Source organism: Passer montanus, unplaced genomic scaffold (assembly GCF_014805655.1).
Source record: "Passer montanus isolate IOZ18808 unplaced genomic scaffold, ASM1480565v1 scaffold10, whole genome shotgun sequence".
Lineage (NCBI taxonomy): Eukaryota > Metazoa > Chordata > Aves > Passeriformes > Passeridae > Passer > Passer montanus.
In genome coordinates, this window is record NW_024356505.1 from 9,317,210 (window position 1) to 9,335,045 (window position 17,836).

The 17,836-nt window shown below is 39.7% G+C and overlaps 1 long non-coding RNA gene across 2 annotated transcripts in view; it reads left to right on the plus strand.

Moving 5' to 3' along the window:
* The window catches only part of LOC120502684, a 111,689-nt gene that overhangs the window by 29,763 nt on the left and 64,090 nt on the right, over nt 1-17,836 (plus strand). For both annotated transcript variants that reach the window (XR_005627564.1, XR_005627565.1), the window contains one exon: nt 6,550-6,707. This is a non-coding gene — a long non-coding RNA (uncharacterized LOC120502684). The remainder of the gene's footprint in view (nt 1-6,549; nt 6,708-17,836) is intronic.

A 17,836-nucleotide genomic window follows, 5' to 3' on the forward strand; every position in this document is an offset into this window, starting at 1 on the left:
TGAGATCAGAGCTCTGCAGAAGTAAACAGATGCATTCAGGCCCAGGGACCACAAGGGCCAATGCCTGGTGTTGTGGGTTTGTATTATTCATATATTTTGGGGGAACCTTCTGTCTTTCTTCTATTTCTATTAGTGCACTTAAAGGAGTAGAGAGGTGAACTCTTAATGGATTGCCTTCTCTGAAAAACAGCAATCTTGTGTCTAGTCACTGCTTAAGGATATTGAGATCTTGGAGAAAGACATACCGAAAAGCTGTGAATTTATTTGGAAGAAAAGAAACCATTGAGTAAGAGTATTTGTTTTCAAGTCAGTCATTTCAGGAAGAAAAACTGATGATTTGGGGACAGAATTGCATTATTGTTATCACAAATCATAGATGGTGCAATAAATAGAATTTTTCGTTTGACACTTTTTCTCACTCAGTTTTCAGAGTAAAAGAGAAAGTTTCTTTAGTATCTAGATAATGAGCCTTGCAATGAGATGGCCTCAGGAAATGTATGAGTTAACTCTCCTCTCTTATGTCTGTCATGGATGAACAAAGAGTGGTTGGAAAATTTAATGGAAATAAAGTATCTGCTCTGCTGAATATGGAAAATATAAGCATGGACAATCAAACTATTATTTGCTATTTGAATGCTGTGGTTACATGGCCCTGCTCACTAGGGAAGGTATAAATTGAATAGTTTCACAGTGCAAGAGCACTAATTATGCAGGAAGTGTCTTGGAGCAGAACTAAATGCTGCAAACAGCCTTGCTATACCATCACCCCTTACCAAAGGTGAAACCAAAAATTATTCCTGTTTGTCAATGACACATCTAATAAGGCCCTGTTATGTTAGGGTGTATTTCATCCTGAATGTGGTTAAAATGTCCTTGCTAGAGAAAGTCAAAGTATTTGTTGCTGGTGATAGCCAACAAATTGACAGATCATACTGTGCTGGCACAGCCATCAGTAAATCTCAGTATTGAGTTTGGACATGACAGTTTTTCATTAACATTATTATTTCCCAGAAAGTTCACACTGGAGGGCTCAAACCTATTTTGTTCTGTGCCAAAAGCTCCCAATAGCTTGTGGATCTGGCCTTAGTCTTGTGTTTTTCTCCTGTTTACCCTGCTCCAGGTTGGACAGTGAATGTTATTGGCTTACTGTGCTTTTATAGCCTAATACTATTTTTGTGATTCTATAGCAACTAAAATCCTTGAAGAAGATGTGGGAATTTTCTGTCCATGGGGTTTTTTTGACAAATATCTGTCACTTGGTTTGCCTACTCATTCCCTTGTTACTGCCTACATAGCCTTCAGTTCTGCCCTGGAAAGATGGAAAACTCACAGAGGCAGGAGAAAACCTGCTCATTAGTGCTGACATTTAGAAGCTGGGGGTGTGTTACACAATTTGGCTGCCTTGTGGGGAGCAGTTTATGACATTTCTGCTTCCCTGTGCCACTCACTCCCATCCCTGCCCTGTGCTTCATCATTTCTCCTCAGTTTTACTGATAAGATTGTTAAAAAAATAATTTTTTTGATGCTTTGCTTCTGAAAGAGATGGCAAGTAAAGAGAAGCTTGTATCTCCCAGTGCAAGGATCCAGTGGTGCAGTAACAAGCTGCTTTCTCTGCTCCAGGCTGGACTAGATCCCTCGAGCTACTCAGGCCTCATCATGCCAAACACTGTCCCTGCACACGCATTCCTGTTGATACCTGATCAAAATGCATGCAGTAACTGCACATCACCAGGGACAAAACGCTCTCAGATGAGGCAGAGGTGATGGATGCAATGTCCAGTTAAGCTGGCTGGTGACTGCATGCCTCCCAGTAGCAAAATGCCCCACTGCCCCTGCAGTGATGTTTTCCTGGAAGTGTAGGTGCTAGTTGAAGCCAGAAAAGACATCAGTGATATCTCAAGGATTTCAAAAGGAAATGACAGACACATGGTGAGAATGCTATCTGTCACTCCAGGCACAGGTGTGTAGGTGTTATTCTGTATGCATGTTCCCAGGCTGAGGATGTTGTTGGTAACTGTATGGCACCAGTGACAGAGAGATTTATTTCTGCCTGCATCTGAGTAAGTCTTTCTGATAAAGTTCTCTCTGTGGTGGCATGTAGTGTCAATGCTTGACAGATTGTAGAGCTCACCAGTTTGGCTCAGAAAAACATAAAATCTGATACTGAACTAAGTGAAAACTGTGTTGAATTGCTTGGGTAGCCTTACATAGAAAAATGTCATTTTGTGTCTGTGAGACCATCTCCTTCTGTGTCACAGCTGAGGGTGGCCATGGTGCTTTTAGTAGACCTGCTTTACCACCGCCTAGGTGTCAGAAAGCCATCAGCCTCAGCAGCTCACTGCTCTGCCCTGGCTGTGCTTCTTAGCTCAGGAGGTCTTGCTAGATTTCTTTCTCATTCCTGGGAGAGTTGGAGTATCTCTTAACAACAGTTGTGCACTGAAGTTTGGTGTTAGATTATATAAACTGCATGGTGCAGGATTAATATGATCATGGTAGAGCAGAGTGTAGCTGCAGGGCTTTCTCTGGGTTGACTTGATGGTTGAATTCATGGAGATGGCTTGAACAATTACTGCCCTTAATCATGCCATCATTTTTTTTACAGAGGTCTTTGTCAGTGTCAAGCAGAAATAAATGTGATCGTGAGCTGCAGGTTGTAAACAATGCATAAATTCAAAGTCAGTGATTTTATTTCACATTAATGTGTCAGACTGTAAACTCTGGCAGGTAGATACTCCATCTGACAAGCTCTTCTGCAAGAGTGGCAATATTTGAAACAGGGTAAAAAGAACAATTGAGGGTCAGAAAAACATGCTTCGGGTTACAAATCAGAAGCTTTTTGTTTTGTGAGAGAGATGGATGAAAAGGTCTTGGTGTGGCTCAGGTTTTAAGATCGCATAAAGGGGACTGACTTTTTCCAGAGACGCTGACATTTAATTTGATGTAATTTTCCAATAAGATTCTGAAATCTAAGGTCTTTGACCTAGCAAACTGATGGCCTGTTGGAGTATCTCCTGGGAGCCAATGTTCTAGTAAACAGAGCTTACAAGTTCAGGCAACACTTGTGAATTTCAGTACTTTTATCAAAGCTTTTTAAGCTTTTTATAATTTATGGGCAATTCCATTTCTGGGCTCAGTTATGTAGCTTCATAGCCTTGGATCTGCTGGCATTTTAAGAGTGCCCTGTACTTGGTGATGGGTTACATTCCCAGAGTGCTGAGGGGACTCATCAGGATGTGCTGCCTCAGGCTACAGACAAGGAATCAGGATCTCTGTTACACATATTTGGTTTGATTTTATGTGCTATAGGAAGATCACACACTCATCCATGAGACTCTTCCAGGCTCTGTTGAAAAAGTCTTCACAGGATATTTCCAGCCAGGTTTTGCTTTGAAAGCTGCTGCTGAGCACTGGCTTTCAGAGGTTTATATTGCTTTGGGTCATTTGCCTGTTTGAATACCACATCCAGTGCAATGCTGTAAACAAGGGAGCAAACATCTACATAACTATGATTCCCAGGAGAGAATGATCTGTTAAAAGGGAAAAGTGCTTGTTTTGTCACAGATGAATTACTAATATTCCTATAAATTGCTTCTCTGGGGTTGTGTAACGTGTTTGGCAATGTGGCAATAAGAGATGTTGAAATGGGGAACAGACTTAGAGGACTAGAAATGGAAGGAAGCCAAGCCAAAATACACTGTGAGCCTTTTCCAAAGACAGGTCAGCAATGATCCAAGAGTATTCCCACAAAATGGAAGTTCAGAAGGGAACTGTAAGCAGTGGAAAATATTGCATGCTCAACTTATGTTACGAACTTCGGTCACTCTGAGTTCACTGCAGGAAAAAATGTTTCTAGAGCTTAAAGTGCTTTCTTATTAATTTATTTTCCCTTTTTCTTCTCCTATATTTAAATATTTTTGTGTTAGGTAAACTAAATGAGGAGAAAATAAATAACTGTTTTTCTAACACAGGAAACCTTAAGAATAAAAATACTACAGAACTTTTCACAATAACAATTTGTCAGGATAATACCTCCATTTTTCCTTAGGAGGAAGGCAGCTTAAAGAAGTTTTATGGGGTATGTTTCCACTTGGCTTTTATCTTTATTTTAGGCTTGAAAATTACTTGCTACCTTGCTGGTTTCTGCCATTGATGCCCTGTGCTTGCACACCCCTTCTGTGAGTAGGCCCCCATGAAGAAGATTTTGTCATGCTTATTAATATTTCCCTTGTCTTTATTTGTAAAACTACTGTTTGCAGTTTGCATGTCTGGTACCAGTGTGCTGATATCTAATCTCAAACTAGATACAACCTGTGCTTTTCTTTTGTTTGAAAACAGACAGAAACCATTAGAAAAGATCAGAGAAAGATCATCCTGCTCTACAGCTCTGACACTACAAAGAAAAGACAGCCTGGTAGTACTAACAGCATCAAACTTCTGGCACTGATTACACTCCTAAGTCTAGCATTATTAATAGAGACAGAGATGTTTTCTTTATTGAGAAAGGGTTTTATAGCAGGAGTGTAATTTAGATAAACCGGCTGACCCTTAGGATGTGCATCTGACTCTCTCTATTACCTACAGGGACCCTGAAAGACTTATTGTAGGCATCAGCAATTAGGTCATGTGAAATCCACCTCTGCCTCAATTTCTCAGTAAATAAGGAAATGCTGTATCACATTTGTTCATGGGGTATTATTACTCTCTTCAGAAAGCAGACCAGACATCTTTGTCGCTTGTGCCTGCTCACACTCTCACAAATTAAAAATAGGTCAGTAACCCTTCTCCCCTTTCTGACATCTGTAATTGGTCAGGTCTCCCATCTCTGTTTTCTTATCCCTGTGTTCAATTATTCTGTTGTCCCAGACAGACCTTTACACGTTATACACTCAAAGTGTCTCCAGGCTGGAAGCTTCTGCACTTACTTTATATTGAAATTGAAGTAAAAGGCAGGAAGAAACATTTTCCTGACCTGAACAATCCTGGACATTCCACTGATTTGAAACTTGAGACAGGAAAATTCCTTCTGTGTCACATTAAGGTGGTCAGCCCTGTTAGTGCTCTGGTCCCTATGCTGCTGCCATGGGAGATCTGAGGTCAAACTCATTCTCCTGGTTCATAAAGGCCTAAATAATTGGGATGTAACAACTGCCAATTTTGTCTTGCCAGTGCATTAACAGAGCTCTTTCTCACCCTGCCCTTTAGTGGTTACTGTACACTTCTACTCTGTGGACTTTTTCCTCATGGAATTGGGTGTGTGATGCCCATCACTTGGGTGGCTGCTCAGCCATGTTGAGGATGTGGGAACTGTGATTCCTTGCAGTGCCATGTTTTTCACAGATGCCACAGGAACTTGTTTTTAGCCTTGGTAGAAAACTCCCCTTCTCCCAGTCATGGGAATCCAGCCTTTTACTGATGTAGCTGGTTTACTACCTATTGGATATGCTTTTTTTTTTCATCTGTTCCTTTAAAATATGCCTTTAAATGACATGTTGGTAGTGTTCACTGTGTGATGTGACCATGGGGATTAAAGGTATGATTTTCTCAAAGACATGTATTAAGAAAAGCTCGTTATTTGCCTTTTCAAATTACGTGCAATGGGGTCTCCAGCTGCTCTGGAGAGCAGCTTCCTGGCTGGAATGCTGAGTCCATCATCCTACCACTTCTGTCAAGGAGAAAGAGATGAGCTGGCCTTAGAGCTCATGGAGAAGAGAACTATCTGTCTGTTGGAAAACCCAGATTATTTCAAAAGTAAAATGTCCAATTAGGGTGAAAAGCCTGAAGGTGTATTCCACAGAATGGCAGGTGAAGAAAAGTATTTAATCAGATTCATTTTATGGTTTTTATATTATTTTATGGTAATATTAAAATATTTTTAAATGGTTTGTCATACAGACTAGGAATATTTCCTTCTAACTAGGGGCAGAATGAACCTGTGTCCCCTCTCCTCTGGCAAAGCCTCATGATGTTTAAAGTTTGACAGTCTCATGCTTCAGTTCTGTACAGCATTGCTCCCCAGATGACCTGCATTTCTTGTGCTAAGCTATAATCAGAATTCCCATGAAAAGCACCATTGATCTGACCACAGTTTCTGGTAAAGTGCTTTGGAATAAAATGGGAGCTAGTGCTTCAAATTGCAGCTCCCCAAGCCTCCAAAGCCAGAAAGAGCAAACAGTTTAATCAAAAACTCAGAGACGTATGCTTTAAGTTATCTTACCTGTTGAATGGTTTTTTTTTCATTTTCTCAAAGATAAAAGTAAAACAGAAAGAGGAAGCTGACTCTGGGTTTGGGTTTTTGTTCTTTTTCTTTTTTTTTTTTTTTTTTTTTTTTTTTTTTTTTTGTAATTTTAGGAAGAACTTCAAAAAGTAGCAGCTACCTGAATTATTTTTATAGACCTTATAACAAAAATAACAATACAAACTTTAGAATAAAAAAATTCCAACCCATAGTTGTACTATTGAAAAAGAATGGTCATGTTAAAAGCAAAAGTCAATAAAAACTACTTAAATATGTGTTCATCTTTGCTTTTTTTTTTTTTTTTTTGTCTGCAGATCCCACCTGTGGTAACACTCATGGAGTACAAATTATGTGCAGTGGGCGTTCATGTGGAAAATCTGTATGGCTAAAGCATCCTGGCAAACCACAGTTCCTGCTGGGTGAGTTAAGAGTCTGTCTTGAAGGAATGAGGGATTCAAAACTCCCCATGCAGGTGAGTGTAAATCTCTTCCTCCTTTCATGGTTTTAGCTTTGCTGGTGGTTTTAATTCCCAGTTACAAGCATTCATTGGAATGAAATGAGAGTCTCAAGGTGCTGCTGCATGGTTCATTAACCCCATGTTTTTGATGGAGTCCTTCTTTGCTGTGGTTTCCATGGCTAGCTCTGTTCTCTGGAGTAATCCTTAACCTGCTGCCAGTCTCACCTGCACCACCATAAAGGGAAAGTGCAGCCCATGTCAGTTTGCAGAGGGAGCAATATCTCATGGCTTCTGAGTCATGCCTTAAAGCCCAAATGGCCTTTTCTTGCATTGCTGTTTTCTGTACTAAGCAATTTTCCGAAGTAAGAACTCTGAGCACATTAAACTTGAGCTTTTTATTTGCTTTTTCTGTATAGTAATGAGTTGAAAGTGTTTCTGAATTATGTAATTATATAATTCTGTGTTGTTTTTTGGGATTTTTTTTTGGTTGGTTTGGGGTGTTTTTTTTGTTTGCTTGTTTTTGGGATTTTTTTGTTTGTTTCTTTGCTTGTTTGTTTCGTTGGGGTTTTTTTAAGCTTAAAAAATAGAACTCTGACTGCTGTGGTGAATTTATCCCCTAAAAATTTGTGCAGCCCATAAGGAAGAGATGAGATGATGGTGATGATGACTTGTTAAAATTAGCCTACCCCTGAGCTTCTGGCAAAGGATTGTAAAGTGTAATTTATGCAGCAGGCTTCAATAATGCAGTAAAAATATACTTGTAATGTAGATACACATGGCTGAGGTTAACTGCCTCTTTTAAATTTTCCAAGGGAAAAAATTATCCCTTTTGCTTCAGCAAGTTATGAAGGTCATCTTAAGGGTATAGTCCAAAGCAGGTGATTCAGCTTGATCAGCCAATCCTTTGGGAAAAAGCTTTTGTCTTCAAGACAGAAAACTGCCACAAACACCTTGAATGTCTACTGAAGACAAAACCCAAATCTGGTCTGGGATGCTGACGTGTTGTTGCCTGCAGTCAGCTGGCCTCATGTCTTTGCTGTTTTAGGCTGTAAAGCACAAACATCTGGCCTGCCTAGCTAGACATGGAGCAGCTCTACTGCCAGAGCTGCTCTACAGTTTGTGGGATCATGCATGACCTAGTGAGGAGCTGTGTTACCTCCCTGTGCTGGGCAGCCAGGTACCTTCCAAAACTGCAGACTTCAACCCCTGTGAGGCTTTTAACAATTCACAAAAATGGCTTTGTGTCTTGTCCTGGATGATTGAAATTGTGTCAGTGCATTTTAACTCTTCCAAGGCATAAATTCCCTGGCAGTTGGTGCCAAACCTGCACTGCCAGGTCCAATGGCTGGTAGAGGGAGGGACCCTCAGCACTCCCTGGGGTTCCCTTAGGACAGGCTCACAGGCTGAGCTGCTCCTTGGTTTGCTCACCTGTGGCAAGTCCCCGTGGCTGCCCGGAGCCCACCTGCATGGAAGGGTGGTAGGCACTGCCAGGGCAGTCTGCCCACGCCACTGCAAGCTCGGGGCCATCTGAGGATGGGGCAGCACAGCTCTGCACACAGCCCTTCCTATCAGGCAGGGATGCTACTTGTGGCTGCTAGCAACCACTTCATATGCCAAATAAAATTCCTCAGCAACAGAAAACAGAATGAAATATGTAGCAGGCCAGCTACATATCCAGAAATACAGGAATACGTCCTTTGTCAGCCTCATTGGAGAGATGTTTTGGAGTTGTGAGGTTTCTTTTAGCTGAAGTAAAACTTCTACTCTGTAAAAAGCACCTATTTTTGGAGGGTAATCATTCATTTAATTTAAAAATATTTAGTTTAGCCCCATGTTTTGCTTTCTGGAAAAGGCTCAGCAATGTGAGCATTATTCATTCAAACCTCCACAGAAGTTAAACTTGCTAACTACAAAGTTTCAAGGCTTTGCTCTGCACAGGGTGAATTTTGTTTGTGCTACTGAAGTCAGTAACACTATACACTTGCACATCTGCTGAGCATCTTGTCCACAAGTATCTGCAATAAGCTGGCAGTGATATTTATTTCATGGAATGAAATTGGTTTATTTTTTATTATTGCTGTTCATATCATCCAAAATACACACATCAATAACTGATTCTCATCCTCTCTGTCCCAGTCTGTTCTTACATGAGAGCTGTCTCTGAATGTGACCAAAGAATTGGGCCTCTAGCCAATGAAGCTAATATTTTACAAAAGGACATATCAGGCAATGTAAACTGCCCTCACAAGGAAAGTTTACATGTCTGAAATGTCTAATGCTTTTTTAAACTTCTGCCTCTCTATCCACTGCCAACTTACTCCAAGACAATCATGCTTTCTAAGACATCCTTTCCGATTGCAAATTATTCTCACATATCTAGCCAGAAGACAGACTATGTAGTTGCTGGCCTGTCTCAAATGGATATGGCAGGTAATTATTAGTCTCATTAGTAAACAATTCACAATCAGATACAAATTTTTGGCTTAATTGTATGCATGACAGAAGAATATATTAAACTTTAATCTGCAGTTTTGTTAAACAAGTGAATACATTAAACTCTCTTCTGCAGTTCCATAAGCAGCAGAGGAGCTCACATTCAATACAGTATGAGTTATTCTAAGTCTTCTAATCCTGGGGTTAGTGAAGAACTCCATTTTCCTTTATTTCCTGTATTCTGCTCTTTCAAGACCTGAACAAAACATCTCACCCCAAGATGATCGTGATTGTGCTCTATTGGGAAGCAACACCAAATGAGTGTGCTGATTTTCTTAGTTCCATCTACATTCACTGCCATTCTCAGATATAATTTTTCTTCTCCTTTGGCTCCCTTTGCCTCTCCACTGAGGATTATAGAGTTCCTTTAGAAATTATCTCATGCAGCAGCTGCCAGAGAAATGTTCTTTCTCTCTAGATTCATGGTTTGCTATTTTTTTCAGCATGTAATAATATGTGAATGCCCAGGGACTCACAAAAACCTGAAGCCTCTCATTATAAGTTCCCCTGCTCCTGTCACAGGTGCACAGAATTTAAATGCTGGCTATATGTTTTTAACTCTTTTCTTCAACACTTTAACTCTTTTCTTCAAACACTGACTTTCACCTCAATCTCATCTGGTTTAGGTGTGGGGTTTTTTCCTGCAACACCTCCCTGTCTCAAGTCATTGTTTAATTTGCTCAGAAAAGCTGCTCCAATTCCCATACTACTTTTGGAAGCTAAACCCCAGTGCCATGCAGAAGTTAAAAGACAGACGCCTGAGCTGTATCCAGGACTAGAACAGTCAACTCACAGAAGCAGCTTCATGAGATACTGAGGCCTCTAGGATGAGGGCTGTGTTTTAGATACTATGTGTGCATAGACCTGTGCCTGTATTGCTTCCCTTTGTCTCATTGTACTTGCAAGAACTTACAATGCTCTTATTTTGAGTGATATTTCTCAGACTTTTATTCAACGGGATTTCAACAAGTGATAGTCCCAGATGTGTTGTCCTGCAGGTTAATACTCCCTACCTATGTAAACTTAGCTTATCATGTTTTTAAAATGTTATTTGAACAATGTTGACACTGTTTTTCCTGAGACAACTTAATTATAATTCCCTGCTTATGAAGTAATATCATTCAAATCACAGCTGTCACAAAACATAACAATCAAATTGTGATCCAATGTGTGACATTATGCTTAGCTGGTTTGTCAAAGGTATTAAATATAGAATTTATGTATCACATATTCTGGAGATCTGGATAGTGACAAGAGCAATGCAGGACCACTAGCCTGGATCAACATCACCAAGAAGTCCCAGGCCAGGTTTGTACCATGGATTTAACATTTGTTTGCACATACCAGTATGTGTAATTTCAGACTGTTTTCACTGTGTCTGCCCTGTTTTAAACCAAGTTTTCAACAATGGATTTATTTAAATAAGTTTTCTACCACTTAAAAGCAGACAATAATGGAGTGTCTATGCTACTTGGCTTGCTGGCAATTTCTCTTCCTTTAGTGTTCTCTTGCCTACACCAAGTTTTACATTGTCCAGAACTTGGTGTAACTGTTGGCTGCCACCAGAAGACGTGGTTCTTCTCCCTGCCATTCCCTGATGTGCACAATCTGGTTACAGTAAACAGCTCTAAATATCTGGTCAAGGCAGGAACTGATTCAGGGAGCAATTCAACACCACACTAATCCCCCACAACAGCAACTAGTTCTGCTGGAGATGAACAAGCCGAACTGATGGAGCTGGACATTTGCATGGGATGACAGCAGAAACTGCAGCCCCAAAGGAAGATGGGGAAGGATGGCCTTCTTCTCTTAGTGGCAGCCCATTGTTACAGCACATCAGCTATCATGCACAGCTGTGCTCTGTTTTCTTCCTCCTACAGAAATGGTTCCTGTTTTCAAGAGGTTTTCTCATCCTCTGCACTATAATGTCTTTAAGTGAAATATACACTTTGGTATGTTTTCAATACAAGAATAGATATTCCATTTCCATAGGCAATTGCAAACTTTTCTATTCTTCAGGACTTTATTTCCCCTTACAGGGAGGCTGCCTGAAGTTTCACCCATCTGTATTCCACATGAGTCAACTTTCTCTGCAATATCTTTATTTTAGATTCAGATGTCACATTAATCAATGTAGTCATGTCCTGTTTGTAATAATCATCTCATCTAAATCCAACATAATATTCCAATCAGTGGAAGTATCTAGCTCTTGAATTCTGATATTTTTTCCTTGCCTTAGCTAAATTTTCCTTTATTTGGAATATATATGCTTTGGAATAGTTTAGGATATAGTTTTTTCCCTTTTCACAGTCTGGTATAAAAATGTCTGGTTCTCCTGCAGACAGACAAGTTTTTTCCCAACAGTTTGACACTGCATTGCTTCCACATGTGCACCTTATCTCCTGCAAGGTTGGACTGCTTCAGACTTTGTAAAATGAGCACACTGTTGCCTGCACCATCTTCCCACCAAGATCAGACAGGTACAATCTGTGCATCTAATTAATCTTTGTTTCTTCCAAGTTGAAATACAGCAAGTTTAAAAAAGTTTGGGTTTCTGATCCCCATTAAAATGCTGTTGTGACTAAAAGACTGTAAGCAGTCCACAACAAAGTGTTTGACTGCACTGCTGACATACTTTTATTCTCTGGAAAGTTATAGCTACTAAAAGTCTCTCTAGTCCCTAAGAGGCAGGAAAAAATACAAAAACTGTGGCTGCTTTATGCTTATTTGTGTGGTTTTGAGGTGTTTTATTTGGCAGTGAAGTTTTTGGGTTGTTTTTTAAACTTTGTACCTTGTCACAAAAAGACTATGTAACTACACAAAAGACATTGAGGTGCTGGAGTGCATCCAGAGAAGGACAACAAAGTTGGTGAAGAATCATATGGGAAGTGACTGAAGAGAAAATGAGGCTATGGGGGGGCTTTATGGGTCTCTACAACTACCTGAAAGGAGATAGGAGTGAGATGGGGGTTGGTCTCTTCTACCAGGTAACAAGCAACAGGACAAGAGAAATAAGCCTCAGGTTGTACCAGGGAAAGTTTAGATTGAATATTGGGTAAAAAATTCTTCATTGGAAGAGTTGTCAAGTGCTGGAACAGGCTGTCCAGGGAAGGGTGGAGTCACCATCCCTGCTGATATTTAAAAGGCTTGTAGATTTGGCTCTTAAGGACACAGTTTAGTTGTGGACTTGGCAGTTTTAGGTTTATGGTTGAATTTTGTGATCACAGAATGGATTAGGTTGGAAGGGACTACAATGAGTCATCTGGTCCAACCTCCCTACTCAAACAGGGTCATCCTGAAGTACATGGCACAGGATTATGTCCAGATGGTTCTGGAATGTCTCCAGTGAGGGAGATTCTACAACCTCTCTGGCCAACCTGTTCCAGTGCAGTACATGCTCTGGTCACTCATACAGTACAGAAGTTCTTCCTCATATTCACGTGGAACTTTCTGTGCATCAGTCACTTCCCTTTCCTCTAGTCCTATTGCTTGGTCTTTTCCAACCTAAATGATTCTATAATTTCATTTGTTATATTCCTGGAAAGTTCAGACTAGTCCATATTTCTTGCATACTGGATTTTTTTTGTTGTTGTTTGTTTTTATCTCTCTCTTTTAGAATTCTTTTTTCTATCCCTACCCCAACTCTGCTAACTTGGCAGCAAGGTTAGGTGCCAGCTAACCAGATGTGAGCACCAGAACTTATGACTTAGAGGGGTTGTTGATATAACTAAGAATCATTAGAAGAGAGTGTCAGGAATGGAAAGAAAGCAGAGCATGTCTGGCTTTGAAGGCTCCAAGTCAAAGCTTTGTATGACTAAACCCCTTCTAGACTCCTTTATTTCAGCCCAAGTCTTAAAGACTAGATAGCCTTACAGCTAAAATAATTTGGTAGCTCTGCTATTGATTTGTGAATGAAAAAGCCAGAATTTTGCCTATGTTTGCCTCTAAGTTTGCAGCCATGTGATTATCTTTCTAGGAATGGCAGTCACAGCTTTTCTAAGAACCAAATAAAAATGGAGCAAAGATTTCATTGTTCAGCTCTCTGTACCAGCATTCACATGGCTCATGCCCATGTCTATTAATACACATTATGACTTTAAAAAGTGACTTGAAACTAATAAAAATAGGGATAGTTTCCATAAAGTGCTGCTCTCTTTCTTTTCCACTGAACAGACCCAAAAATACTTTGGCTCATGTTAGATAACATGGTGAAAGAGAAAATGCTTTTTCTTTGATCCATAAAGTTGGACTGCAATGTAAACCAGATGGAAAAATCCCAGCAGAGAATTTTCCTTTCTTTTGACCATTGAGGGCCATCACTCCCATCACATGAGCTCAGAGAACCCTTGAACAGCTCTAGCATATTTACAAAATGAGATGGACTGAGAATTTTATTGTTTGAACACAGTGGCTGCATGGATATAATTAAATGATATACCTATCATATTGTCTAAGGAAAGACTGCATTGTATAAAAGACCTTTCACTCTAGCATGCATCTGAGGCAAAGTGACTGGTGCCAGGAAATCAGGAAATTTGTGGAATTTTCAGTTTGACATGCTTTGTTTTTAGTTGTCCTAAACACTATAGGCAGCTCAGTGCTTCGATGTCTGCTGTACTTCATAATTTTGTCTTACCCTACTGCAAACAATTTTAATAAAATGTGTATTAAATTAATCCCAGTTTTACCAAAACAGTTTCAAAATAACATAAAACAAATTGTAAACTGAAGTGGAACAATCCTGAAATACAATAAGTTTGTAACAGGCTATTTACCAGACACATATGTTCCACCTTTAGGTTTTGCATGCTGGATATATTTCATACAGATCCATATTTGCTGCAAAAAAATACTGTTAGGGAAGAAAAACATATTGCTATGTAAAAAAGCTGTGTCAATACTTGAATTATCTAATTCTTTAAAGAGTCTATTTTTAAGACTGATGTACACTGGCATTTACTTTACACTTCCTTAGCACTTTGGTTATTTAGTTACAGTTTTACTACACTGATGCTAAAACCTGTAGCAGTATTCTCATGGTCAGCTCCCAATCAACAATGACAGGCAAGTCTCAGATTGCTTTGGTTGTGTCCAGGATCTCCCCCTTCCACCTCATCAGACATCACCACCCTAAAGAAAGGCCCTGCTGAAGTATTTACACAGAATGGCACATCACAAGACCCACAGAGAGATTTAGGAAAGATTATTCTATGGAAAATTTTTATATTAAAGAGGTACAAAGCTGTTGGTGCCTGGTCTGTCTCTGCTGTAGCTGTCTTATCCATACCTGTAATTTTCTGATTGAAAATTCAGCAGTAATGTCACTGGCCATTTCTGTGGCACGTATGGATTTCTGCTGGTCTCAGTACTGACCAGCAAAGGGTGGTGACCTCTGTTTTAGAAAATGACTCCACCAGAGGCAGGGAGACTATAGGCTTATGTTGCTGTAAGTCCACTGTTTTTAATGGATTCATTGCAATACTGACATGAACTAGAGCTGGGAGAAGATTCAGGGCCAGACACAACCCTGCATAGTGAAAATGCTTCAATCAAACTTTTTCTGTGGTGGGACTGTTTGTTGGCAGCCCAAAGAGTTCAGATCCTGGAGTGGTGATCACAGGCAGATGTACTGCATTACAGAAACTGCCGTGCTTGGCACTTCAGGGTGCACTTCTGTTGTCTTTGCAGGAAGAAAAATACCTTTGCTTTGATAAAGCTTTCTGATTCCAAACTTGCAGAAAGCTTGTTCACCTGGATTGGCTGCTGCACGCTCGGGTGTTAAACTTGTCAGTGCAGGGAGAGCTGTGTTCCCACTTACAAGCACATTAGATAACTCATCTGCCTTTACAGTGATTGTGGCAGTTATTTTGGAGACTATTTGATTTTGTGAATACAGGTGTTCTTAGTGCTGCTCTGTTCTTAGCTCTTCAGTATTCTCAGTAGTGTGTGGATTGTGGAATTTGGCCTTTTTCTTTAAGAAATGAAAATTGTCCTGCCTAGATCCTAATAGATATTTAAGAAATCAGTCTGCATCCCAGTAAAGCCTGTTCTGTTTAAGTAGATGCAAATGACCCTCTAGCAGGTGGCTTAGTGATCCAGTGCAGCCAACATTTGCATACCTATTTTGGGCTAAGTTACTGCATCGTGACTGCTCTTGTCCTTGTGAGCAAGTTGGAGTTTTAAAGATGCTGCATAGAAATGCAAGACTTTGTTCTAAAATTATGCCAGCCGACTGGTTTATTAGCTTGAGCAAAAACTTTAGCAACTTGTTCAGTTCTTTGTAACCCAAAAATGTGAGACTGAAATGGAGAATTTTTCCAGAGAAAGCCCTGGATAAAGCTTAATGCTTCAAAATGATATTTAGGCCTGTATTTGTTATTAAACTGATGAGTAAATATCAGTGCACTGGAAGAGAGGGCAACTACATTGTTTTATAAAAGATATATGTTCTTACATCTGCTTGGTAAGACAAAGTTAGTTTTGAACAATAAGAAAGCATTCAGAATAAGAATAATTTCCATTTCAGTCATTCTTTCTGCAGTTGTTACCATAAGGCTGAATTAAAAATTTGGAACTGCTTTTCCCAGGTGTTTAAATGAAAAAAAAATGTTAAGACTTCCAAAATTTTTTCCATGCTGGGATTATACAGAATTGCAGTTTGTTGGTTTATTTTTCTCTTGTAAAACTCAGATATTTCCAAGTTTACTGTGAAGAAAATAAAGTAGCAGTTCAACTGAGCCAAAAGAACAACTTCAAGCCTTTCAACTGGACTGCCAAAGAGGGCAAAGTGAGGAGGCCCTTGTGCCATGTGAGAAAAACACGTAAATTTTCTCATATTCTCTCACTTTTTTTTTTCCCCCTAAAAATGTTCCATTCTGTTGTTCCCCCACTCTTGCAGTTCAGACCTGTGTGATTTAAACACTGCAGACCAGGTTTGGTACTCAACAAGGTTATGTAAGTCATGGTCAGACAGTGGTTTTGAGGTTTGTCAAGAAGATTTTGGTGACTTTTGTCTTCAGGTTTATAAAGCTGTAGTCCATGACAATTCATTGGAGACTGAGGTTTTTGCCAAAGTCCCAGAATATATGGCAACCCAACACAAGGAGGCTTGAGATCAGTCTTCACATCTTTTCTACTTTCTATCAACACAAAGTCCCAAAACTGCAGGACAGTTCTTACCCTTGCCATTGCTGCCATTTCTGGGTTCCAAATCAAATGGGTGATTATGAGGGAACAGGATAATGAGGGGTAGTGGTCACTGCAAGCTGTTCTCTGTGGCATTTCAGTTTGCCCACTTGTTCAGGCAAGGAGAAAGGCATTAGAGTACTGCAAAGAGATGTGGATTCTGCTTCCATCTGTCAACAAACTTGTGCAGTTTTTGGAAAGTCATTCTGCTCTCTGTCCTGCCTTCTTATTGCTTATGAAGTGGGACTGTTGGGCTCATTTTCATTTGGGGGTGCATTGAAAACCACAGACTTTGGCTTGTGTATGAGCATCCTGAAAAAAACAGATTTTCTTCTTTGCCTCATGTCATTGTGTAATGTGATGAGCTTAAAGAGTTCTGCTGACTATGAAAAAAATGAAAATAAGAAAGAAAGGTAGAAGAGGGTCATCCTTCACAGCAGCCTTCTCGACTGAAGTGTCTGCTCTCCAAGGTCTATCTCCAGCACAATACAGCTACCCACAAAAAAGATCCTGTTGGTGTAATTTGAAAATCTTCATTTGAAACAACTGTAATATATGATGTTAATATGTGGGTAGCCCTAACCAGTCTCAGAATATTTTTATACTTTCAAAGTGGGTGTGCTTTTGACTAGTTAAAATGTATTTAAGTGAGGGATTTGTCATCCAGGGTGATTTGTTTGTGAAATTAATATCTTCCAAGTCATTATTGAAATTATGGTCCTTTGCCATAAAGAATTTCTGTTGACCCTTTCCTCCCTAGCCCATCCCCTGCTGAAACTTGAGTTTGACCTGTTCACCGCTGAGATGATCTGTAAGACCCCTGTAAAGCAGAGACTGTGCAGGTGGTTTAAGTACTTTATAAAGCAGCTCAATTTCTTTAGCAATTTCTAATGAAGTAGTTCCGGCAAAACTCGTGTGTAGAATAATTTTGGCAAACATGAAGATAGTAAAGTTCAAAATTAGGTTTCCAAAAGTGGTGGAAAGGTGGACTTAGGCTATGGTTCTGTTGAAGGATTCTTCCTTTTATTAAAGTCTTAGAAGAAATAGAAGTGGATTTAGGGTATCTCTTGTTATCTTTTTATATGTTTTGCCCCAGCTTAAACAGGGAGAAAATACTTATGCCACCAATACTTTGAATACATTGCTCATAATGCTAAATAGTAACATATTTTTCATATTTCACCAGGTTGCTTCTGCTGCATACATGGCATTTTTTATTCTTTAAGCAACCACAAATAGAGCACCTTTATGTTTCTTATATTCTCTGGTTCCCAGATTCCCATGCAAGTTTGTCAAGGATTCAAAAAAAACCAATTCACTGCTTAGGCATTTAGTGTATTTGATACCTGCTTCAGTTTATCTTAGTATTTTCTCCTTTCACAGGTTTGAAGGCAGCTCTTGCCCCCCACTGCTCCATTTTCTTTCTCCCTTTTTGTTTTCTTTTCTTTTTAACCATAATGTGCATT